This window comes from Anolis carolinensis, chromosome 6 (genome assembly GCF_035594765.1).
Source record: "Anolis carolinensis isolate JA03-04 chromosome 6, rAnoCar3.1.pri, whole genome shotgun sequence".
Taxonomy (NCBI): Eukaryota; Metazoa; Chordata; class Lepidosauria; order Squamata; family Dactyloidae; genus Anolis; species Anolis carolinensis.
Window position 1 is genome coordinate 67544643 of NC_085846.1, and position 24487 is coordinate 67569129.

Sequence of the window (24487 nt, forward strand, 5' to 3'; positions counted from 1 at the left end):
ATCACCAGCTCCTACAACCTGAGCGAAATTTCCAAGTCTTCAGTGGAGTTCAAGGTGCAAGAGTTTTTTCCTGTGATGCTCTCAAAAGAAGTTGCGGGAGTCGTCAACATCCAATGCCTTGCAATCGGAAAGAGAAAATGGGGAGTGGAGAAACATCAAGCAGGGCAAGGGGCTCTGCAGCCTGGTCTTAAGCATGCCTACAATGCTATCCTGCCCAAAAGTCAGGTAGAGCTAGGAACTCAGACCAGGCTCCAGAAAGGAGAGTCAACTTGGACCTTTCTTCTTGAAGAAAGGCCAGTAGACACATGCCAAGGAGGAAAAGGCCTACAGCACCCGGCATTCCCAGGCGGTCTCCCATCCAAGGTCATACTGGGTCCGCCCTGCTTAGCTTCCGAGATCAAGTGAGATCGGGCGTATTGAGAGCGGATTGAGCGTAGGCTGTGACCTCCACAAACTAACTCTTTTGAAGTTAATAGGGATCTTAAAGTCCTGGATGTAGAAGCCGCACTGTGGGGTTGAAGGAACAATGGACCCAGAAACATATTCGATGCTTCATCCTAAGAAAGGAACCTCATGTCCACTATACACCGACAGGTAAATTCCGAGAGATCATTTCCTTCAGAGACTTGTTTAAAAAAAAAAAAAGCATCATTTCAAACGCCCTGAATCAATAAGATTTAACTGAATTCAACATCAGCAGCTCCCACAACCTGAGGGAAATTTCCAAGTCTTCAGTGGAGTTCAAGGTGCAAGAATGTTTTCTTGTGATGCTCTCAAAAGAAGTTGCGGGAGTAGCAACATCCAATGCCTTCCAATCGGAAAGAGAAAGTGGGGAGTGGAGAAACATCAAGCAGGGCAAGGGGCTCTGCAGCCTGGTCTTAAGCATGCCTACACCGCTATCCTGCCCAAAAATCAGGTAGAGCTAGGAACTCAGACCAGGCTCCAGAAAGGAGACTCAACTTGGACCTTTCTTCTTGAAGAAATGCCAGTTGACACATGCCAAGGAGGAAAAGGCCTACAGCACCCGGCATTCCCAGGCGGACTCCCGTCCAAGGACATACTGGGCCCGCCCTGCTTAGCTTCCGGGATCAAGTGAGATCGGGCGTATTCAGAGCGGATTGACCGTAGGCCGTGACCTCCACAAACTAACTCTTTTGAAGTTGATAGGGATCTAAAAGTCCTGGATGTAGAAGTCGCACTGCCGGGTTGAAGGAACAATGGACCCAGAAACATATTCGATGCTTCATCCTAAGAAAGGAACCTCATGTCCACGATACACCAACACGTAAATTCCGGGAGATCATTTCCTTCAGAGTCTTGCTTTTTTTTAAAAAAAAGCATCATTTCAAACACCCCGAATCAATAAGATTCGGCTGAATTCAACATCACCAGCTCCCAGAACCTGAGGGAAATTTCCAAGTCTTCAGTGGAGTTCAACGTGCAAGAGTCTTTTCTTGTGATGCTCTCAAAAGAAGTAGCAGGAGTCGTCAACATCCAATGCCTTCTAATATGATAGAGAAAGTGGGGAGTGGAGAAACATCACGCAGGGCAAGGAGCTCTGCAGCCTGGTCTTAAGCATGCCTACACTGCTATCCTGCCCAAAAGTCAGGTAGAGCTAGGAACTCAGGCCAGGCTGCAGAAATGAAATTCAGCTTGGACTTTTCTTCTTGAAGAAATGGCAGTTGACCAATGCCAAGGAGGAAAAGGCCTACAGCACCCGGCATTCCCAGGCGGTCTCCCGTCCAAGAACATACTGGGCCCGCCCTGCTTAGCTTCCGGGATCAAGTGAGATCGGGCGTATTCAGAGCGGATTGACCGTAGGCCATGACCTCCACAAACTAACTCTTTTGAAGTTGAAAGGGATTGAAAAGTCCTGGATGTAGAAGCCGCACTGCCGGGTTGAAGGAACAATGGACCCAGAAACATATTCGATGCTTCATCCTAAGAAAGGAACCTCATGTCCACGATACCCGACACGTAAATTCCGGGAGATCATTTCCTTGAGAGTCTTGCTTTTTTTTTTTTTAAAGCATCATTTCAAACGCCCCGAATCAATAAGATTCGGCTGAATTCAACATCACCAGCTCCCAGAACCTGAGGGAAATTTCCAAGTCTTCAGTGGAGTTCAACGTGCAAGAGTCTTTTCTTGTGATGCTCTCAAAAGAAGTAGCAGGAGTCGTCAACATCCAATGCCTTCTAATCTGAAAGAGAAAGTGGGGAGTGGAGAAACATCACGCAGGGCAAGGAGCTCTGCAGCCTGGTCTTAAGCATGCCTACACTGCTATCCTGCCCAAAAGTCAGGTAGAGCTAGGAACTCAGGCCAGGCTGCAGAAATGAAATTCAGCTTGGACTTTTCTTCTTGAAGAAATGGCAGTTGACCAATGCCAAGGAGGAAAAGGCCTACAGCACCCGGCATTCCCAGGCGGTCTCCCGTCCAAGAACATACTGGGCCCGCCCTGCTTAGCTTCCGGGATCAAGTGAGATCGGGCGTATTCAGAGCGGATTGACCGTAGGCCGCGTCCTCCACAAACTAACTCTTTTGAAGTTGAAAGGGATTGAAAAGTCCTGGATGTAGAAGCCGCACTGCCGGGTTGAAGGAACAATGGACCCAGAAACATATTCGATGCTTCATCCTAAGAAAGGAACCTCATGTCCACGATACACCAACACGTAAATTCCGGGAGATCATTTCCTTCAGAGTCTTGCTTTTTTTAAAAAAAGCATCATTTCAAACACCCCGAATCAATAAGATTCGGCTGAATTCAACATCACCAGCTCCCACAACCTGAGGGAAATGTCCAAGTCTTCAGTGGAGTTCAAAGTGCAATAGACTTTTCATATGATGCGCTCAAAAGAAGTTGCGGGAGTAGCAACATCCAATGCCTTCCAATCGGAAAGAGAAAGTGGGGAGTGGAGAAACATCAAGCAGGGCAAGGGGCTCTGCAGCCTGGTCTTAAGCATGCCTACACTGCTATCCTGCCCAAAAATCAGGTAGAGCTAGTAACTCAGGCCAGGCTCCAGAAAGGAGAGTCAACTTGGACCTTTCTTCTTGAAGAAATGCCAGTTGACACATGCCAAGGAGGAAAAGGCCTACAGCACCCGGCATTCCCAGGCAGTCTCCCGTCCAAGGACATACTGGGTCCGCCCTGCTTAGCTTCCGAGATCAAGTGAGATCGGGCGTATTCAGAGCGGATTGACCGTAGGCCGTGACCTCGAAAAACTAACTCTTTTGAAGTTGATAGGGATCGAAAAGTCCTGGATATAGAAGCCGCACTGCGGGGTTGAAGGAAAAATGGACCCAGAAACATATTCGATGCTTCATCCTAAGAAAGGAACCTCATGTCCACGATATATCGACACGTAAATTCCGGGAGATCATTTCCTTCAGAGCCTTGTTTTTTTTTAAATAAAAAAAAGCATCATTTCAAACGCCCCGAATCAATAAGATTCGGCTGAATTCAACATCACCAGCTCCCACAACCTGAGGGAAATTTCCAAGTCTTCAGTGGAGTTCAAGGTGCAAGAGTCTTTTCTTGTGATATGCTCAAAAGAAGTAGCAGGAGTAGCAACATCCAATGCATTCTAATCTGAAAGAGAAAGTGGGGAGTGGAGAAACATCAAGCAGGGCAAGGGGCTCTGCAGCCTGGTCTTAAGCATGCCTACACCGCTATCCTTCCCAAAAGTCAGGTAGAGCTAGGAACTCAGACCAGGCTCCAGAAAGGAGAGTCAACTTGGACCTTTCTTCTTGAAGAAAGGGCAGTTGACACATGCCAAGAAGGAAAAGGCCTACAGCACCCGGCATTCCCAAGCGGTCTCCCGTCCAAGGACATACTGGGTCCGCCCTGCTTAGCTTCCGAGATCAAGTGAGATCGGGCGTATTGAGAGCGGATTGACCGTAGGCCGTGACCTTCACAAACTAACTCTTTTGAAGTTGATAGGGATCTAAAAGTCCTGGATGTAGAAGCCGCACTGTGGGGTTGAAGGAACAATGGACCCAGAAACATATTCGATGCTTCATCCTAAGAAAGGAACCTCATGTCCACGATACACCAACACGTAAATTCCGGGAGATCATTTCCTTCAGAGTCTTGCTTTTTTAAAAAAAAGCATCATTTCAAACACCCCGAATCAATAAGATTCGGCTGAATTCAACATCACCAGCTCCCAGAACCTGAGGGAAATTTCCAAGTCTTCAGTGGAGTTCAACGTGCAAGAGTCTTTTCTTGTGATGCTCTCAAAAGAAGTAGCAGGAGTCGTCAACATCCAATGCCTTTTAATCTGAAAGAGAAAGTGGGGAGTGGAGAAACATCACGCAGGGCAAGGAGCTCTGCAGCCTGGTCTTAAGCATGCCTACACTGCTATCCTGCCCAAAAGTCAGGTAGAGCTAGTAACTCAGGCCAGGCTGCAGAAATGAAATTCAGCTTGGACTTTTCTTCTTGAAGAAATGGCAGTTGACCAATGCCAAGGAGGAAAAGGCCTACAGCACCCGGCATTCCCAGGCGGTCTCCCGTCCAAGAACATACTGGGCCCGCCCTGCTTAGCTTCCGGGATCAAGTGAGATCGGGCGTATTCAGAGCGGATTGACCGTAGGCCATGTCCTCCACAAACTAACTCTTTTGAAGTTGAAAGGGATTGAAAAGTCCTGGATGTAGAAGCCGCACTGCCGGGTTGAAGGAACAATGGACCCAGAAACATATTCGATGCTTCATCCTAAGAAAGGAACCTCATGTCCACGATACACCAACACGTAAATTCCGGGAGATCATTTCCTTCAGAGTCTTGCTTTTTTAAAAAAAAGCATCATTTCAAACACCCCGAATCAATAAGATTCGGCTGAATTCAACATCACCAGCTCCCACAACCTGAGGGAAATGTCCAAGTCTTCAGTGGAGTTCAAAGTGCAATAGACTTTTCGTATGATGCGCTCAAAAGAAGTTGCGGGAGTAGCAACATCCAATGCCTTCCAATCGGAAAGAGAAAGTGGGGAGTGGAGAAACATCAAGCAGGGCAAGGGGCTCTGCAGCCTGGTCTTAAGCATGCCTACACTGCTATCCTGCCCAAAAATCAGGTAGAGCTAGTAACTCAGGCCAGGCTCCAGAAAGGAGAGTCAACTTGGACCTTTATTCTTGAAGAAATGCCAGTTGACACATGCCAAGGAGGAAAAGGCCTACAGCACCCGGCATTCCCAGGCAGTCTCCCGTCCAAGGACATACTGGGTCCGCCCTGCTTAGCTTCCGAGATCAAGTGAGATCGGGCGTATTCAGAGCGGATTGACCGTAGGCCGTGACCTCGAAAAACTAACTCTTTTGAAGTTCATAGGGATCGAAAAGTCCTGGATATAGAAGCCGCACTGCGGGGTTGAAGGAAAAATGGACCCAGAAACATATTCGATGCTTCATCCTAAGAAAGGAACCTCATGTCCACGATATATCGACACGTAAATTCCGGGAGATCATTTCCTTCAGAGCCTTGTTTTTTTTTAAATAAAAAAAAGCATCATTTCAAACGCCCCGAATCAATAAGATTCGGCTGAATTCAACATCACCAGCTCCCACAACCTGAGGGAAATTTCCAAGTCTTCAGTGGAGTTCAAGGTGCAAGAGTCTTTTCTTGTGATATGCTCAAAAGAAGTAGCAGGAGTAGCAACATCCAATGCATTCTAATCTGAAAGAGAAAGTGGGGAGTGGAGAAACATCAAGCAGGGCAAGGGGCTCTGCAGCCTGGTCTTAAGCATGCCTACACCGCTATCCTTCCCAAAAGTCAGGTAGAGCTAGGAACTCAGACCAGGCTCCAGAAAGGAGAGTCAACTTGGACCTTTCTTCTTGAAGAAAGGGCAGTTGACACATGCCAAGAAGGAAAAGGCCTACAGCACCCGGCATTCCCAAGCGGTCTCCCGTCCAAGGACATACTGGGTCCGCCCTGCTTAGCTTCCGAGATCAAGTGAGATCGGGCGTATTGAGAGCGGATTGACCGTAGGCCGTGACCTTCACAAACTAACTCTTTTGAAGTTGATAGGGATCTAAAAGTCCTGGATGTAGAAGCCGCACTGTGGGGTTGAAGGAACAATGGACCCAGAAACATATTCGATGCTTCATCCTAAGAAAGGAACCTCATGTCCACGATACACCAACACGTAAATTCCGGGAGATCATTTCCTTCAGAGTCTTGCTTTTTTAAAAAAAAAGCATCATTTCAAACGCCCCGAATCAATAAGATTCGGCTGAATTCAACATCACCAGCTCCCAGAACCTGAGGGAAATTTCCAAGTCTTCAGTGGAGTTCAACGTGCAAGAGTCTTTTCTTGTGATGCTCTCAAAAGAAGTAGCAGGAGTCGTCAACATCCAATGCCTTTTAATCTGAAAGAGAAAGTGGGGAGTGGAGAAACATCACGCAGGGCAAGGAGCTCTGCAGCCTGGTCTTAAGCATGCCTACACTGCTATCCTGCCCAAAAGTCAGGTAGAGCTAGTAACTCAGGCCAGGCTGCAGAAATGAAATTCAGCTTGGACTTTTCTTCTTGAAGAAATGGCAGTTGACCAATGCCAAGGAGGAAAAGGCCTACAGCACCCGGCATTCCCAGGCGGTCTCCCGTCCAAGAAAATACTGGGCCCGCCCTGCTTAGCTTCCGGGATCAAGTGAGATCGGGCGTATTCAGAGCGGATTGACCGTAGGCCATGTCCTCCACAAACTAACTCTTTTGAAGTTGAAAGGGATTGAAAAGTCCTGGATGTAGAAGCCGCACTGCCGGGTTGAAGGAACAATGGACCCAGAAACATATTCGATGCTTCATCCTAAGAAAGGAACCTCATGTCCACGATACACCAACACGTAAATTCCGGGAGATCATTTCCTTCAGAGTCTTGCTTTTTTTAAAAAAAAGCATCATTTCAAACACCCCGAATCAATAAGATTCGGCTGAATTCAACATCACCAGCTCCCACAACCTGAGGGAAATGTCCAAGTCTTCAGTGGAGTTCAAGGTGCAATAGACTTTTCGTATGATGCGCTCAAAAGAAGTTGCGGGAGTAGCAACATCCAATGCCTTCCAATCGGAAAGAGAAAGTGGGGAGTGGAGAAACATCAAGCAGGGCAAGGGGCTCTGCAGCCTGGTCTTAAGCATGCCTACACCGCTATCCTGCCCAAAAGTCAGGTAGAGCTAAGAACTCAGACCAGGCTCCAGAAAGGAGAGTCAACTTGGACCTTTCTTCTTGAAGAAAGGCCAGTTGACACATGCCAAGGAGGAAAAGGCCTACAGCACCCGGCATTCCCAGGCGGTCTCCCGTCCAAGGACATACTGGGTCCGCCCTGCTTAGCTTCCGAGATCAAGTGAGATCGGGCGTATTGAGAGCGGATTGACCGTAGGCCGTGACCTTCACAAACTAACTCTTTTGAAGTTGAAAGGGATCGAAAAGTCCTGGATGTAGAAGCCGCACTGCCGGGTTGAAAGAACAATGGACCCAGAAACATATTCGATGCTTCATCCTAAGAAAGGAACCTCATGTCCACGATACCCGACACGTAAATTCCGGGAGATCATTTCCTTGAGAGTCTTGCTTTTTTTTTTTTTAAAGCATCATTTCAAACGCCCCGAATCAATAAGATTCGGCTGAATTCAACATCACCAGCTCCTACAACCTGAGCGAAATTTCCAAGTCTTCAGTGGAGTTCAAGGTGCAAGAGTTTTTTCCTGTGATGCTCTCAAAAGAAGTTGCGGGAGTCGTCAACATCCAATGCCTTCCAATCGGAAAGAGAAAATGGGGAGTGGAGAAACATCAAGCAGGGCAAGGGGCTCTGCAGCCTGGTCTTAAGCATGCCTACACCGCTATCCTGCCCAAAAGTCAGGTAGAGCTAGGAACTCAGACCAGGCTCCAGAAAGGAGAGTCAACTTGGACCTTTCTTCTTGAAGAAAGGCCAGTAGACACATGCCAAGGAGGAAAAGGCCTACAGCACCCGGCATTCCCAGGCGGTCTCCCATCCAAGGTCATACTGGGTCCGCCCTGCTTAGCTTCCGAGATCAAGTGAGATCGGGCGTATTCAGAGCGGATTGACCGTAGGCCGTGACCGCCTAAAACTACCTCTTTTGAAATTGATAGGGATCGAAAAGTCCTGGATGTAGAAGTCGCACTGCCGGGTTGAAGGAACAATGGACCCAGAAACATATTCGATGCTTCATCCTAAGAAAGGAACCTCATGTCCACGATACACCAACACGTAAATTCCGGGAGATCATTTCCTTCAGAGTCTTGCTTTTTTTAAAAAAAGCATCATTTCAAACACCCCGAATCAATAAGATTCGGCTGAATTCAACATCACCAGCTCCCAGAACCTGAGGGAAATTTCCAAGTCTTCAGTGGAGTTCAACGTGCAAGAGTCTTTTCTTGTGATGCTCTCAAAAGAAGTAGCAGGAGTCGTCAACATCCAATGCCTTCCAATCGGAAAGAGAAATTGTGGAGTGGAGAAACATCAAGCAGGGCAAGGGGCTCTGCAGCCTGGTCTTAAGCATGCCTACACCGCTATCCTGCCCAAAAGTCAGGTAGAGCTAGGAACTCAGACCAGGCTCCAGAAAGGAGAGTCAACTTGGACCTTTCTTCTTGAAGAAATGCCAGTTGACACATGCCAAGGGGGAAAAGGCCTACAGCACCCGGCATTCCCAGGCGGCCTCCAATCCAAGGACATACTGGGTCCGCGCTGCTTAGCTTCCGAGATCAAGGGAGATCGGGCGTATTCAGAGTGGATTGACTGTAGGCCGTGACCTCCACAAACTAACTCTTTTGAAGTTGATAGGGATTGAAAAGTCCTGGATGTAGAAGCCGCACGGCCAGGTTAAAGGAACAATGGACCCAGAAAAATATTCGATGCTTCATCCTAAGATAGAAACCGCATGTCCATGATACACCGGCACGCAAATTCAGGGAGATCATTTCCTTCAGAGTTTTGCTTTTTTTTTAAAAAAAGCATCATTTCCAACGCCCCGAATCAATAAGATTCGGCTGAATTGAACATCACCAGCTCCCACAACCTGAGGGAAATGTCCAAGTCTTCAGTGGAGTTCAAAGTTCAAGAGTCTTTTCTTGTGATGCTCTCAAAAGATGTTTCGGGAGTCGTCAACATCCAATGCCTTCCAATCGGAAAGAGAAAGTGGGGAGTGGAGAAACATCACGCAGGGCAAGGGGCTCTGCAGCCTGGTCTTAAGCATGCCTACACCGCTATCCTGCCCAAAAGTCAGGTAGAGCTAGGAACTCAGGCCAGGCTGCAGAAATGAAATTCAGCTTGGACTTTTCTTCTTGAAGAAATGGCAGTTGACCAATGCCAAGGAGGAAAAGGCCTACAGCACCCGGCATTCCCAGGCGGTCTCCCGTCCAAGAACATACTGGGCCCGCCCTGCTTAGCTTCCGAGATCAAGTGAGATCGGGCGTATTCAGAGCGGATTGACCGTAGGCCGTGACCTCCACAAACTAACTCTTTTGAAGTTGAAAGGGATTGAAAAGTCCTGGATGTAGAAGCCGCACTGCCGGGTTGAAGGAACAATGGACCAAGAAACATATTTGATAATTCATCCTAAGAAAAGAACCTCATGTCCACGATACACCAACACGTAAATTCCGGGAGATCATTTCCTTCAGAGTCTTGCTTTTTTTTTTAAAAAAGCATCATTTCAAACACCCCGAATCAATAAGATTCAGCTGAATTCAACATCACCAGCTCCCACAACCTGAGGGAAATGTCCAAGTCTTCAGTGGAGTTCAAGGTGCAATAGACTTTTCGTATGATGCGCTCAAAAGAAGTAGCAGGAGTCGTCAATATCCAATGCCTTCCAATCGGAAAGAGAAATTTGGGAGTGGAGAAACATCAAGCAGGGCAAGGGGCTCTGCAGCCTGGTCTTAAGCATGCCTACACCGCTATCCTGCCCAAAAGTCAGGTAGAGCTAGGAACTCAGACCAGGCTCCAGAAAGGAGAGTCAACTTGGACCTTTCTTCTTGAAGAAAGGCCAGTAGACACATGCCAAGGAGGAAAAGGCCTACAGCACCCGGCATTCCCAGGCGGTCTCCCATCCAAGGTCATACTGGGTCCGCCCTGCTTAGCTTCCGAGATCAAGTGAGATCGGGCGTATTGAGAGCGGATTGAGCGTAGGCTGTGACCTCCACAAACTAACTCTTTTGAAGTTGATAGGGATCTAAAAGTCCTGGATGTAGAAGCCGCACTGTGGGGTTGAAGGAACAATGGACCCAGAAACATATTCGATGCTTCATCCTAAGAAAGGAACCTCATGTCCACTATACACCGACAGGTAAATTCCGAGAGATCATTTCCTTCAGAGTCTTGTTTAAAAAAAAAAAAAGCATCATTTCAAACGCCCTGAATCAATAAGATTTGACTGAATTCAACATCAGCAGCTCCCACAACCTGAGGGAAATTTCCAAGTCTTCAGTGGAGTTCAAGGTGCAAGAGTGTTTTCTTGTGATGCTCTCAAAAGAAGTTGCGGGAGTAGCAACATCCAATGCCTTCCAATCGGAAAGAGAAAGTGGGGAGTGGAGAAACATCAAGCAGGGCAAGGGGCTCTGCAGCCTGGTCTTAAGCATGCCTACACCGCTACCCTGCCCAAAAATCAGGTAGAGCTAGTAACTCAGGCCAGGCTCCAGAAAGGAGAGTCAACTTGGACCTTTCTTCTTGAAGAAATGCCAGTTGACACATGCCAAGGAGGAAAAGGCCTACAGCACCCGGCATTCCCAGGCAGTCTCCCGTCCAAGGACATACTGGGTCCGCCCTGCTTAGCTTCCGAGATCAAGTGAGATCGGGCGTATTCAGAGCGGATTGACCGTAGGCCGTGACCTCGAAAAACTAACTCTTTTGAAGTTGATAGGGATCGAAAAGTCCTGGATATAGAAGCCGCACTGCGGGGTGAAGGAAAAATGGACCCAGAAACATATTCGATGCTTCATCCTAAGAAAGGAACCTCATGTCCACGATATATCGACACGTAAATTCCGGGAGATCACTTCCTTCAGAGTCTTGTTTTAAAAAAAAAAAAAAAAAAAAGCATCATTTCAAACGCCCCGAATCAATAAGATTCGGCTGAATTCAACATCACCAGCTCCCACAACCTGAGGGAAATTTCCAAGTCTTCAGTGGAGTTCAAGGTGCAAGAGTCTTTTCTTGTGATATGCTCAAAAGAAGTAGCAGGAGTCATCAACATCCAATGCATTCTAATCTGAAAGAGAAAATGGGGAGTGGAGAAACATCAAGCAGGGCAAGGGGCTCTGCAGCCTGGTCTTAAGCATGCCTACACCGCTATCCTGCCCAAAAGTCAGGTAGAGCTAAGAACTCAGACCAGGCTCCAGAAAGGAGAGTCAACTTGGACCTTTCTTCTTGAAGAAAGGCCAGTTGACACATGCCAAGGAGGAAAAGGCCTACAGCACCCGGCATTCCCAGGCGGTCTCCCGTCCAAGGACATACTGGCTCCGCCCTGCTTAGCTTCCGAGATCAAGTGAGATCGGGCGTATTGAGAGCGGATTGACCGTAGGCCGTGACCTTCACAAACTAACGCTTTTGAAGTTGAAAGGGATCGAAAAGTCCTGGATGTAGAAGCCGCACTGCCGGGTTGAAAGAACAATGGACCCAGAAACATATTCGATGCTTCATCCTAAGAAAGGAACCTCATGTCCACGATACCCGACACGTAAATTCCGGGAGATCATTTCGTTGAGAGTCTTGCTTTTTTTTTTTTAAAGCATCATTTCAAACGCCCCGAATCAATAAGATTCGGCTGAATTCAACATCACCAGCTCCTACAACCTGAGCGAAATTTCCAAGTCTTCAGTGGAGTTCAAGGTGCAAGAGTTTTTTCCTGTGATGCTCTCAAAAGAAGTTGCGGGAGTCGTCAACATCCAATGCCTTGCAATCGGAAAGAGAAAATGGGGAGTGGAGAAACATCAAGCAGGGCAAGGGGTTCTGCAGCCTGGTCTTAAGCATGCCTACACCGCTATCCTGCCCAAAAGTCAGGTAGAGCTAGGAACTCAGACCAGGCTCCAGAAAGGAGAGTCAACTTGGACCTTTCTTCTTGAAGAAAGGCCAGTAGACACATGCCAAGGAGGAAAAGGCCTACAGCACCCGGCATTCCCAGGCGGTCTCCCATCCAAGGTCATACTGGGTCCGCCCTGCTTAGCTTCCGAGATCAAGTGAGATCGGGCGTATTGAGAGCGGATTGAGCGTAGGCTGTGACCTCCACAAACTAACTCTTTTGAAGTTAATAGGGATCTTAAAGTCCTGGATGTAGAAGCCGCACTGTGGGGTTGAAGGAACAATGGACCCAGAAACATATTCGATGCTTCATCCTAAGAAAGGAACCTCATGTCCACTATACACCGACAGGTAAATTCCGAGAGATCATTTCCTTCAGAGACTTGTTTAAAAAAAAAAAAAGCATCATTTCAAACGCCCTGAATCAATAAGATTTAACTGAATTCAACATCAGCAGCTCCCACAACCTGAGGGAAATTTCCAAGTCTTCAGTGGAGTTCAAGGTGCAAGAATGTTTTCTTGTGATGCTCTCAAAAGAAGTTGCGGGAGTAGCAACATCCAATGCCTTCCAATCGGAAAGAGAAAGTGGGGAGTGGAGAAACATCAAGCAGGGCAAGGGGCTCTGCAGCCTGGTCTTAAGCATGCCTACACCGCTATCCTGCCCAAAAATCAGGTAGAGCTAGGAACTCAGACCAGGCTCCAGAAAGGAGACTCAACTTGGACCTTTCTTCTTGAAGAAATGCCAGTTGACACATGCCAAGGAGGAAAAGGCCTACAGCACCCGGCATTCCCAGGCGGACTCCCGTCCAAGGACATACTGGGCCCGCCCTGCTTAGCTTCCGGGATCAAGTGAGATCGGGCGTATTCAGAGCGGATTGACCGTAGGCCGTGACCTCCACAAACTAACTCTTTTGAAGTTGATAGGGATCTAAAAGTCCTGGATGTAGAAGTCGCACTGCCGGGTTGAAGGAACAATGGACCCAGAAACATATTCGATGCTTCATCCTAAGAAAGGAACCTCATGTCCACGATACACCAACACGTAAATTCCGGGAGATCATTTCCTTCAGAGTCTTGCTTTTTTTTAAAAAAAAGCATCATTTCAAACACCCCGAATCAATAAGATTCGGCTGAATTCAACATCACCAGCTCCCAGAACCTGAGGGAAATTTCCAAGTCTTCAGTGGAGTTCAACGTGCAAGAGTCTTTTCTTGTGATGCTCTCAAAAGAAGTAGCAGGAGTCGTCAACATCCAATGCCTTCTAATATGAAAGAGAAAGTGGGGAGTGGAGAAACATCACGCAGGGCAAGGAGCTCTGCAGCCTGGTCTTAAGCATGCCTACACTGCTATCCTGCCCAAAAGTCAGGTAGAGCTAGGAACTCAGGCCAGGCTGCAGAAATGAAATTCAGCTTGGACTTTTCTTCTTGAAGAAATGGCAGTTGACCAATGCCAAGGAGGAAAAGGCCTACAGCACCCGGCATTCCCAGGCGGTCTCCCGTCCAAGAACATACTGGGCCCGCCCTGCTTAGCTTCCGGGATCAAGTGAGATCGGGCGTATTCAGAGCGGATTGACCGTAGGCCATGACCTCCACAAACTAACTCTTTTGAAGTTGAAAGGGATTGAAAAGTCCTGGATGTAGAAGCCGCATTGCCGGGTTGAAGGAACAATGGACCCAGAAACATATTCGATGCTTCATCCTAAGAAAGGAACCTCATGTCCACGATACACCAACACGTAAATTCCGGGAGATCATTTCCTTCAGAGTCTTGCTTTTTTTAAAAAAAAGCATCATTTCAAACGCCCCGAATCAATAAGATTCGGCTGAATTCAACATCACCAGCTCCCACAACCTGAGGGAAATTTCCAAGTCTTCAGTGGAGTTCAAGGTGCAAGAGTCTTTTCTTGTGATATGCTCAAAAGAAGTAGCAGGAGTCGTCAACATCCAATGCATTCTAATCTGAAAGAGAAAGTGGGGAGTGGAGAAACATCAAGCAGGGCAAGGGGCTCTGCAGCCTGGTCTTAAGCATGCCTACACCGCTATCCTGCCCAAAAGTCAGGTAGAGCTAAGAACTCAGACCAGGCTCCAGAAAGGAGAGTCAACTTGGACCTTTCTTCTTGAAGAAAGGCCAGTTGACACATGCCAAGGAGGAAAAGGCCTACAGCACCCGGCATTCCCAGGCGGTCTCCCGTCCAAGGACATACTGGGTCCGCCCTGCTTAGCTTCCGAGATCAAGTGAGATCGGGCGTATTGAGAGCGGATTGACCGTAGGCCGTGACCTTCACAAACTAACTCTTTTGAAGTTGAAAGGGATCGAAAAGTCCTGGATGTAGAAGCCGCACTGCCGGGTTGAAAGAACAATGGACCCAGAAACATATTCGATGCTTCATCCTAAGAAAGGAACCTCATGTCCACGATACCCGACACGTAAATTCCGGGAGATCATTTCCTTGAGAGTCTTGCTTTTTTTTTTTTTAAAGCATCATTTCAAACGCCCCGAATCAATAAGATTCGGCTGAATTCAACATCACCAGCTCCTACAACCTGAGCGAAATTTCCAAGTCTTCAGTGGAGTTCAAGGTGCAAGAGTTTTTTCCTGTGATGCTCTCAAAAGAAGTTGCGGGAGTCGTCAACATCCAATGCCTTCTAATCTGAAAGAGAAAGTGGGGAGTGGAGAAACATCAAGCAGGGCAAGGGGCTCTGCAGCCTGGTCTTAAGCATGCCTACACCGCTATCCTGCCCAAAAGTCAGGTAGAGCTAGGAACTCAGACCAGGCTCCAGAAAGGAGAGTCAACTTGGACCTTTCTTCTTGAAGAAAGGCCAGTAGACACATGCCAAGGAGGAAAAGGCCTACAGCACCCGGCATTCCCAGGCGGTCTCCCATCCAAGGTCATACTGGGTCCGCCCTGCTTAGCTTCCGAGATCAAGTGAGATCGGGCGTATTGAGAGCGGATTGAGCGTAGGCCGTGACCTCCACAAACTAACTCTTTTGAAGTTAATAGGGATCTTAAAGTCCTGGATGTAGAAGCCGCACTGTGGGGTTGAAGGAACAATGGACCCAGAAACATATTCGATGCTTCATCCTAAGAAAGGAACCTCATGTCCACTATACACCGACAGGTAAATTCCGAGAGATCATTTCCTTTAGGGTCTTGTTTAAAAAAAAAAAAAAGCATCATTTCAAACGCCCTGAATCAATAAGATTTAACTGAATTCAACATCAGCAGCTCCCACAACCTGAGGGAAATTTCCAAGTCTTCAGTGGAGTTCAAGGTGCAAGAATGTTTTCTTGTGATGCTCTCAAAAGAAGTTGCGGGAGTAGCAACATCCAATGCCTTCCAATCGGAAAGAGAAAGTGGGGAGTGGAGAAACATCAAGCAGGGCAAGGGGCTCTGCAGCCTGGTCTTAAGCATGCTTACACCGCTATCCTGCCCAAAAATCAGGTAGAGCTAGGAACTCAGACCAGGCTCCAGAAAGGAGACTCAACTTGGACCTTTCTTCTTGAAGAAATGCCAGTTGACACATGCCAAGGAGGAAAAGGCCTACAGCACCCGGCATTCCCAGGCGGACTCCCGTCCAAGGACATACTGGGCCCGCCCTGCTTAGCTTCCGGGATCAAGTGAGATCGGGCGTATTCAGAGCGGATTGACCGTAGGCCGTGACCTCCACAAACTAACTCTTTTGAAGTTGATAGGGATCTAAAAGTCCTGGATGTAGAAGTCGCACTGCCGGGTTGAAGGAACAATGGACCCAGAAACATATTCGATGCTTCATCCTAAGAAAGGAACCTCATGTCCACGATACACCAACACGTAAATTCCGGGAGATCACTTCCTTCAGAGTCCTGCTTTTTTTTAAAAAAGCATCATTTCAAACACCCCGAATCAATAAGATTCGGCTGAATTCAACATCACCAGCTCCCAGAACCTGAGGGAAATTTCCAAGTCTTCAGTGGAGTTCAACGTGCAAGAGTCTTTTCTTGTGATGCTCTCAAAAGAAGTAGCAGGAGTCGTCAACATCCATTGCCTTCTAATCTGAAAGAGAAAGTGGGGAGTGGAGAAACATCACGCAGGGCAAGGAGCTCTGCAGCCTGGTCTTAAGCATGCCTACACTGCTATCCTGCCCAAAAGTCAGGTAGAGCTAGGAACTCAGGCCAGGCTGCAGAAATGAAATTCAGCTTGGACTTTTCTTCTTGAAGAAATGGCAGTTGACCAATGCCAAGGAGGAAAAGGCCTACAGCACCCGGCATTCCCAGGCGGTCTCCCGTCCAAGAACATACTGGGCCCGCCCTGCTTAGCTTCCGGGATCAAGTGAGATCGGGCGTATTCAGAGCGGATTGACCGTAGGCCATGTCCTCCACAAACTAACTCTTTTGAAGTTGAAAGGGATTGAAAAGTCCTGGATGTAGAAGCCGCACTGCCGGGTTGAAGGAACAATGGACCCAGAAACATATTCGATGCTTCATCCTAAGAAAGGAACCTCATGTCCACGATACACCAACACGTAAATTCCGGGAGATCATTTCCTTCAGAGTCTTGCTTTTTTTAAAAAAAGCATCATTTCAAACACCCCGAATCAATAAGATTCGGCTGAATTCAACATCACCAGCTCCCACAACCTGAGGGAAATGTCCAAGTCTTCAGTGGAGTTCAAGGTGCAATAGACTTTTCGTATGATGCGCTCAAAAGAAGTTGCGGGAGTAGCAACATCCAATGCCTTCCAATCGGAAAGAGAAAGTGGGGAGTGGAGAAACATCAAGCAGGGCAAGGGGCTCTGCAGCCTGGTCTTAAGCATGCCTACACCGCTATCCTGCCCAAAAATCAGGTAGAGCTAGTAACTCAGGCCAGGCTCCAGAAAGGAGAGTCAACTTGGACCTTTCTTCTTGAAGAAATGCCAGTTGACACATGCCAAGGAGGAAAAGGCCTACAGAACCCGGCATTCCCAGGCAGTCTCCCGTCCAAGGACATACTGGGTCCGCCCTGCTTAGCTTCCGAGATCAAGTGAGATCGGGCGTATTCAGAGCGGATTGACCGTAGGCCGTGACCTCGAAAAACTAACTCTTTTGAAGTTGATAGGGATCGAAAAGTCCTGGATATAGAAGCCGCACTGCGGGGTTGAAGGAAAAATGGACCCAGAAACATATTCGATGCTTCATCCTAAGAAAGGAACCTCATGTCCACGATATATCGACACGTAAATTCCGGGAGATCATTTCCTTCAGAGTCTTGCTTTTTTTAAAAAAAAAAAAAAGCATCATTTCAAACGCCCCGAATCAATAAGATTCGGCTGAATTCAACATCACCAGCTCCCACAACCTGAGGGAAATTTCCAAGTCTTCAGTGGAGTTCAAGGTGCAAGAGTCTTTTCTTGTGATATGCTCAAAAGAAGTAGCAGGAGTCGTCAACATCCAATGCATTCTAATCTGAAAGAGAAAGTGGGGAGTGGAGAAACATCAAGCAGGGCAAGGGGCTCTGCAGCCTGGTCTTAAGCATGCCTACACCGCTATCCTGCCCAAAAGTCAGGTAGAGCTAAGAACTCAGACCAGGCTCCAGAAAGGAGAGTCAACTTGGACCTTTCTTCTTGAAGAAAGGCCAGTTGACACATGCCAAGGAGGAAAAGGCCTACAGCACCCGGCATTCCCAGGCGGTCTCCCGTCCAAGGACATACTGGGTCCGCCCTGCTTAGCTTCCGAGATCAAGTGAGATCGGGCGTATTGAGAGCGGATTGACCGTAGGCCGTGACCTTCACAAACTAACTCTTTTGAAGTTGAAAGGGATCGAAAAGTCCTGGATGTAGAAGCCGCACTGCCGGGTTGAAAGAACAATGGACCCAGAAACATATTCGATGCTTCATCCTAAGAAAGGAACCTCATGTCCACGATACCCGACACGTAAATTCCGGGAGATCATTTCCTTCAGAGTCTTGCTTTTTTTTTTTTTAAAAGCATCATTTCAAACGCCCCGAATCAATAAGATTCGGCTGAATTCAACATCACCAGCTCCTACAACCTGAGCGAAATTTCCAAGTCTTCAGTGGAGTTCAAGGTGCAAGAGTTTTTTCCTGTGATGCTCTCAAAAGAAGTTGCGGGAGTCGTCAACATCCAATGCCTTCCAATCGGAAAGAGAAAATGGGGAGTGGAGAAACATCAAGCAGGGCAAGGGGCTCTGCAGCCTGGTCTTAAGCATGCCTACACCGCTATCCTGCCCAAAAGTCAGGTAGAGCTAGGAACTCAGACCAGGCTCCAGAAAGGAGAGTCAACTTGGACCTTTCTTCTTGAAGAAAGGCCAGTAGACACATGCCAAGGAGGAAAAGGCCTACAGCACCCGGCATTCCCAGGCGGTCTCCCATCCAAGGTCATACTGGGTCCGCCCTGCTTAGCTTCCGAGATCAAGTGAGATCGGGCGTATTCAGAGCGGATTGACCGTAGGCCGTGACCGCCTAAAACTACCTCTTTTGAAATTGATAGGGATCGAAAAGTCCTGGATGTAGAAGTCGCACTGCCGGGTTGAAGGAACAATGGACCCAGAAACATATTCGATGCTTCATCCTAAGAAAGGAACCTCATGTCCACGATACACCAACACGTAAATTCCGGGAGATCATTTCCTTCAGAGTCTTGCTTTTTTTAAAAAAAGCATCATTTCAAACACCCCGAATCAATAAGATTCGGCTGAATTCAACATCACCAGCTCCCAGAACCTGAGGGAAATTTCCAAGTCTTCAGTGGAGTTCAACGTGCAAGAGTCTTTTCTTGTGATGCTCTCAAAAGAAGTAGCAGGAGTCGTCAACATCCAATGCCTTCCAATCGGAAAGAGAAATTGTGGAGTGGAGAAACATCAAGCAGGGCAAGGGGCTCTGCAGCCTGGTCTTAAGCATGCCTACACCGCTATCCTGCCCAAAAGTCAGGTAGAGCTAGGAACTCAGACCAGGCTCCAGAAAGGAGAGTCAACTTGGACCTTTCTTCTTGAAGAAATGCCAGTTGACACATGCCAAGGGGGAAAAGGCCTACAGCACCCGGCATTCCCAGGCGGCCTCCAATCCAAGGACATACTGGGTCCGCGCTGCTTAGCTTCCGAGATCAAGGGAGATCGGGCGTATTCAGAGTGGATTGACTGTAGGCCGTGACCTCCACAAACTAACTCTTTTGAAGTTGATAGGGATTGAAAAGTCCTGGATGTAGAAGCCGCACGGCCAGGTTAAAGGAACAATGGACCCAGAAAAATATTCGATGCTTCATCCTAAGATAGAAACCGCATGTCCATGATACACCGGCACGCAAATTCAGGGAGATCATTTCCTTCAGAGTTTTGCTTTTTTTTTAAAAAAAGCATCATTTCCAACGCCCCGAATCAATAAGATTCGGCTGAATTGAACATCACCAGCTCCCACAACCTGAGGGAAATGTCCAAGTCTTCAGTGGAGTTCAAAGTTCAAGAGTCTTTTCTTGTGATGCTCTCAAAAGATGTTTCGGGAGTCGTCAACATCCAATGCCTTCCAATCGGAAAGAGAAAGTGGGGAGTGGAGAAACATCACGCAGGGCAAGGGGCTCTGCAGCCTGGTCTTAAGCATGCCTACACCGCTATCCTGCCCAAAAGTCAGGTAGAGCTAGGAACTCAGGCCAGGCTGCAGAAATGAAATTCAGCTTGGACTTTTCTTCTTGAAGAAATGGCAGTTGACCAATGCCAAGGAGGAAAAGGCCTACAGCACCCGGCATTCCCAGGCGGTCTCCCGTCCAAGAACATACTGGGCCCGCCCTGCTTAGCTTCCGAGATCAAGTGAGATCGGGCGTATTCAGAGCGGATTGACCGTAGGCCGTGACCTCCACAAACTAACTCTTTTGAAGTTGAAAGGGATTGAAAAGTCCTGGATGTAGAAGCCGCACTGCCGGGTTGAAGGAACAATGGACCAAGAAACATATTTGATAATTCATCCTAAGAAAAGAACCTCATGTCCACGATACACCAACACGTAAATTCCGGGAGATCATTTCCTTCAGAGTCTTGCTTTTTTTTTTTAAAAAGCATCATTTCAAACACCCCGAATCAATAAGATTCAGCTGAATTCAACATCACCAGCTCCCACAACCTGAGGGAAATGTCCAAGTCTTCAGTGGAGTTCAAGGTGCAATAGACTTTTCGTATGATGCGCTCAAAAGAAGTAGCAGGAGTCGTCAATATCCAATGCCTTCCAATCGGAAAGAGAAATTTGGGAGTGGAGAAACATCAAGCAGGGCAAGGGGCTCTGCAGCCTGGTCTTAAGCATGCCTACACCGCTATCCTGCCCAAAAGTCAGGTAGAGCTAGGAACTCAGACCAGGCTCCAGAAAGGAGAGTCAACTTGGACCTTTCTTCTTGAAGAAAGGCCAGTAGACACATGCCAAGGAGGAAAAGGCCTACAGCACCCGGCATTCCCAGGCGGTCTCCCATCCAAGGTCATACTGGGTCCGCCCTGCTTAGCTTCCGAGATCAAGTGAGATCGGGCGTATTGAGAGCGGATTGAGCGTAGGCTGTGACCTCCACAAACTAACTCTTTTGAAGTTGATAGGGATCTAAAAGTCCTGGATGTAGAAGCCGCACTGTGGGGTTGAAGGAACAATGGACCCAGAAACATATTCGATGCTTCATCCTAAGAAAGGAACCTCATGTCCACTATACACCGACAGGTAAATTCCGAGAGATCATTTCCTTCAGAGTCTTGTTTAAAAAAAAAAAAAGCATCATTTCAAACGCCCTGAATCAATAAGATTTGACTGAATTCAACATCAGCAGCTCCCACAACCTGAGGGAAATTTCCAAGTCTTCAGTGGAGTTCAAGGTGCAAGAGTGTTTTCTTGTGATGCTCTCAAAAGAAGTTGCGGGAGTAGCAACATCCAATGCCTTCCAATCGGAAAGAGAAAGTGGGGAGTGGAGAAACATCAAGCAGGGCAAGGGGCTCTGCAGCCTGGTCTTAAGCATGCCTACACCGCTATCCTGCCCAAAAATCAGGTAGAGCTAGTAACTCAGGCCAGGCTCCAGAAAGGAGAGTCAACTTGGACCTTTCTTCTTGAAGAAATGCCAGTTGACACATGCCAAGGAGGAAAAGGCCTACAGCACCCGGCATTCCCAGGCAGTCTCCCGTCCAAGGACATACTGGGTCCGCCCTGCTTAGCTTCCGAGATCAAGTGAGATCGGGCGTATTCAGAGCGGATTGACCGTAGGCCGTGACCTCGAAAAACTAACTCTTTTGAAGTTGATAGGGATCGAAAAGTCCTGGATATAGAAGCCGCACTGCGGGGTTGAAGGAAAAATGGACCCAGAAACATATTCGATGCTTCATCCTAAGAAAGGAACCTCATGTCCACGATATATCGACACGTAAATTCCGGGAGATCATTTCCTTCAGAGTCTTGCTTTTTTTAAAAAAAAAAAAAAAGCATCATTTCAAACGCCCCGAATCAATAAGATTCGGCTGAATTCAACATCACCAGCTCCCACAACCTGAGGGAAATTTCCAAGTCTTCAGTGGAGTTCAAGGTGCAAGAGTCTTTTCTTGTGATATGCTCAAAAGAAGTAGCAGGAGTCGTCAACATCCAATGCATTCTAATCTGAAAGAGAAAGTGGGGAGTGGAGAAACATCAAGCAGGGCAAGGGGCTCTGCAGCCTGGTCTTAAGCATGCCTACACCGCTATCCTGCCCAAAAGTCAGGTAGAGCTAAGAACTCAGACCAGGCTCCAGAAAGGAGAGTCAACTTGGACCTTTCTTCTTGAAGAAAGGCCAGTTGACACATGCCAAGGAGGAAAAGGCCTACAGCACCCGGCATTCCCAGGCGTTCTCCCGTCCAAGGACATACTGGGTCCGCCCTGCTTAGCTTCCGAGATCAAGTGAGATCGGGCGTATTGAGAGCGGATTGACCGTAGGCCGTGACCTTCACAAACTAACTCTTTTGAAGTTGAAAGGGATCGAAAAGTCCTGGATGTAGAAGCCGCACTGCCGGGTTGAAAGAACAATGGACCCAGAAACATATTCGATGCTTCATCCTAAGAAAGGAACCTCATGTCCACGATACCCGACACGTAAATTCCGGGAGATCATTTCCTTCAGAGTCTTGCTTTTTTTTTTTTTAAAGCATCATTTCAAACGCCCCGAATCAATAAGATTCGGCTGAATTCAACATCACCAGCTCCTACAACCTGAGCGAAATTTCCAAGTCTTCAGTGGAGTTCAAGGTGCAAGAGTTTTTTCCTGTGATGCTCTCAAAAGAAGTTGCGGGAGTCGTCAACATCCAATGCCTTCCAATCGGAAAGAGAAAATGGGGAGTGGAGAAACATCAAGCAGGGCAAGGGGCTCTGCAGCCTGGTCTTAAGCATGCCTACACCGCTATCCTGCCCAAAAGTCAGGTAGAGCTAGGAACTCAGACCAGGCTCCAGAAAGGAGAGTCAACTTGGACCTTTCTTCTTGAAGAAAGGCCAGTAGACACATGCCAAGGAGGAAAAGGCCTACAGCACCCGGCATTCCCAGGCGGTCTCCCATCCAAGGTCATACTGGGTCCGCCCTGCTTAGCTTCCGAGATCAAGTGAGATCGGGCGTATTCAGAGCGGATTGACCGTAGGCCGTGACCGCCTAAAACTACCTCTTTTGAAATTGATAGGGATCGAAAAGTCCTGGATGTAGAAGTCGCACTGCCGGGTTGAAGGAACAATGGACCCAGAAACATATTCGATGCTTCATCCTAAGAAAGGAACCTCATGTCCACGATACACCAACACGTAAATTCCGGGAGATCATTTCCTTCAGAGTCTTGCTTTTTTAAAAAAAAGCATCATTTCAAACACCCCGAATCAATAAGATTCGGCTGAATTCAACATCACCAGCTCCCAGAACCTGAGGGAAATTTCCAAGTCTTCAGTGGAGTTCAACGTGCAAGAGTCTTTTCTTGTGATGCTCTCAAAAGAAGTAGCAGGAGTCGTCAACATCCAATGCCTTCCAATCGGAAAGAGAAATTGTGGAGTGGAGAAACATCAAGCAGGGCAAGGGGCTCTGCAGCCTGGTCTTAAGCATGCCTACACCGCTATCCTGCCCAAAAGTCAGGTAGAGCTAGGAACTCAGACCAGGCTCCAGAAAGGAGAGTCAACTTGGACCTTTCTTCTTGAAGAAATGCCAGTTGACACATGCCAAGGAGGAAAAGGCCTACAGCACCCGGCATTCCCAGGCGGCCTCCAATCCAAGGACATACTGGGTCCGCGCTGCTTAGCTTCCGAGATCAAGGGAGATCGGGCGTATTCAGAGTGGATTGACTGCAGGCCGTGACCTCCACAAACTAACTCTTTTGAAGTTGATAGGGATTGAAAAGTCCTGGATGTAGAAGCCGCACGGCCAGGTTAAAGGAACAATGGACCCAGAAAAATATTCGATGCTTCATCCTAAGATAGAAACCGCATGTCCATGATACACCGGCACGCAAATTCAGGGAGATCATTTCCTTCAGAGTTTTGCTTTAAAAAAAAAAAAAGCATCATTTCCAACGCCCCGAATCAATAAGATTCGGCTGAATTGAACATCACCAGCTCCCAGAACCTGAGGGAAATGTCCAAGTCTTCAGTGGAGTTCAAAGTTCAAGAGTCTTTTCTTGTGATGCTCTCAAAAGATGTTTCGGGAGTCGTCAACATCCAATGCCTTCCAATCGGAAAGAGAAAGTGGGGAGTGGAGAAACATCACGCAGGGCAAGGGGCTCTGCAGCCTGGTCTTAAGCATGCCTACACTGCTATCCTGCCCAAAAGTCAGGTAGAGCTAGGAACTCAGGCCAGGCTGCAGAAATGAAATTCAGCTTGGACTTTTCTTCTTGAAGAAATGGCAGTTGACCAATGCCAAGGAGGAAAAGGCCTACAGGACCCGGCATTCCCAGGCGGTCTCCCGTCCAAGAACATACTGGGCCCGCCCTGCTTAGCTTCCGAGATCAAGTGAGATCGGGCGTATTCAGAGCGGATTGACTGTAGGCCGTGACCTCCACAAACTAACTCTTTTGAAGTTGAAAGGGATTGAAAAGTCCTGGATGTAGAAGCCGCACTGCCGGGTTGAAGGAACAATGGACCAAGAAACATATTTGATAATTCATCCTAAGAAAAGAACCTCATGTCCACGATACACCAACACGTAAATTCCGGGAGATCATTTCCTTCAGAGTCTTGCTTTTTTTAAAAAAAAAGCATCATTTCAAACACCCCGAATCAATAAGATTCAGCTGAATTCAACATCACCAGCTCCCACAACCTGAGGGAAATGTCCAAGTCTTCAGTGGAGTTCAAGGTGCAATAGACTTTTCGTATGATGCGCTCAAAAGAAGTAGCAGGAGTCGTCAATATCCAATGCCTTCCAATCGGAAAGAGAAATTTGGGAGTGGAGAAACATCAAGCAGGGCAAGGGGCTCTGCAGCCTGGTCTTAAGCATGCCTACACCGCTATCCTGCCCAAAAGTCAGGTAGAGCTAGGAACTCAGACCA

General features: G+C 47.7%; 26 pseudogenes; all 26 read right to left on the bottom strand.

Annotated features, from left to right (window-relative positions):
* Positions 1–1012: 1012 nt before the first annotated feature.
* LOC134292701 (5S ribosomal RNA) lies at positions 1013–1130 on the bottom strand (annotated as a pseudogene).
* Positions 1131–1705: 575 nt separating this feature from the next.
* Positions 1706–1823, bottom strand: LOC134292678 (5S ribosomal RNA; annotated as a pseudogene).
* Positions 1824–2397: 574 nt separating this feature from the next.
* LOC134292679 (5S ribosomal RNA) lies at positions 2398–2515 on the bottom strand (annotated as a pseudogene).
* A 572-nt stretch (positions 2516–3087) lies between these two features.
* Positions 3088–3205, bottom strand: LOC134292720 (5S ribosomal RNA; annotated as a pseudogene).
* A 578-nt stretch (positions 3206–3783) lies between these two features.
* On the bottom strand, positions 3784–3901 carry LOC134292761 (5S ribosomal RNA; annotated as a pseudogene).
* A 573-nt stretch (positions 3902–4474) lies between these two features.
* Positions 4475–4592, bottom strand: LOC134292680 (5S ribosomal RNA; annotated as a pseudogene).
* Positions 4593–5164: 572 nt separating this feature from the next.
* On the bottom strand, positions 5165–5282 carry LOC134292721 (5S ribosomal RNA; annotated as a pseudogene).
* A 578-nt stretch (positions 5283–5860) lies between these two features.
* LOC134292763 (5S ribosomal RNA) lies at positions 5861–5978 on the bottom strand (annotated as a pseudogene).
* A 574-nt stretch (positions 5979–6552) lies between these two features.
* LOC134292758 (5S ribosomal RNA) lies at positions 6553–6670 on the bottom strand (annotated as a pseudogene).
* A 573-nt stretch (positions 6671–7243) lies between these two features.
* Positions 7244–7361, bottom strand: LOC134292749 (5S ribosomal RNA; annotated as a pseudogene).
* A 574-nt stretch (positions 7362–7935) lies between these two features.
* Positions 7936–8053, bottom strand: LOC134292736 (5S ribosomal RNA; annotated as a pseudogene).
* Positions 8054–9319: 1266 nt separating this feature from the next.
* LOC134292855 (5S ribosomal RNA) lies at positions 9320–9437 on the bottom strand (annotated as a pseudogene).
* Positions 9438–10703: 1266 nt separating this feature from the next.
* Positions 10704–10821, bottom strand: LOC134292722 (5S ribosomal RNA; annotated as a pseudogene).
* Positions 10822–11402: 581 nt separating this feature from the next.
* LOC134292730 (5S ribosomal RNA) lies at positions 11403–11520 on the bottom strand (annotated as a pseudogene).
* A 1264-nt stretch (positions 11521–12784) lies between these two features.
* Positions 12785–12902, bottom strand: LOC134292702 (5S ribosomal RNA; annotated as a pseudogene).
* Positions 12903–13477: 575 nt separating this feature from the next.
* LOC134292681 (5S ribosomal RNA) lies at positions 13478–13595 on the bottom strand (annotated as a pseudogene).
* Positions 13596–14169: 574 nt separating this feature from the next.
* Positions 14170–14287, bottom strand: LOC134292750 (5S ribosomal RNA; annotated as a pseudogene).
* Positions 14288–15553: 1266 nt separating this feature from the next.
* Positions 15554–15671, bottom strand: LOC134292703 (5S ribosomal RNA; annotated as a pseudogene).
* Positions 15672–16244: 573 nt separating this feature from the next.
* On the bottom strand, positions 16245–16362 carry LOC134292682 (5S ribosomal RNA; annotated as a pseudogene).
* Positions 16363–16934: 572 nt separating this feature from the next.
* LOC134292771 (5S ribosomal RNA) lies at positions 16935–17052 on the bottom strand (annotated as a pseudogene).
* Positions 17053–17632: 580 nt separating this feature from the next.
* On the bottom strand, positions 17633–17750 carry LOC134292752 (5S ribosomal RNA; annotated as a pseudogene).
* A 575-nt stretch (positions 17751–18325) lies between these two features.
* On the bottom strand, positions 18326–18443 carry LOC134292737 (5S ribosomal RNA; annotated as a pseudogene).
* A 1266-nt stretch (positions 18444–19709) lies between these two features.
* On the bottom strand, positions 19710–19827 carry LOC134292857 (5S ribosomal RNA; annotated as a pseudogene).
* Positions 19828–21093: 1266 nt separating this feature from the next.
* On the bottom strand, positions 21094–21211 carry LOC134292723 (5S ribosomal RNA; annotated as a pseudogene).
* Positions 21212–22484: 1273 nt separating this feature from the next.
* On the bottom strand, positions 22485–22602 carry LOC134292738 (5S ribosomal RNA; annotated as a pseudogene).
* A 1266-nt stretch (positions 22603–23868) lies between these two features.
* Positions 23869–23986, bottom strand: LOC134292662 (5S ribosomal RNA; annotated as a pseudogene).
* Between the last annotated feature and the right edge of the window lie 501 nt (positions 23987–24487).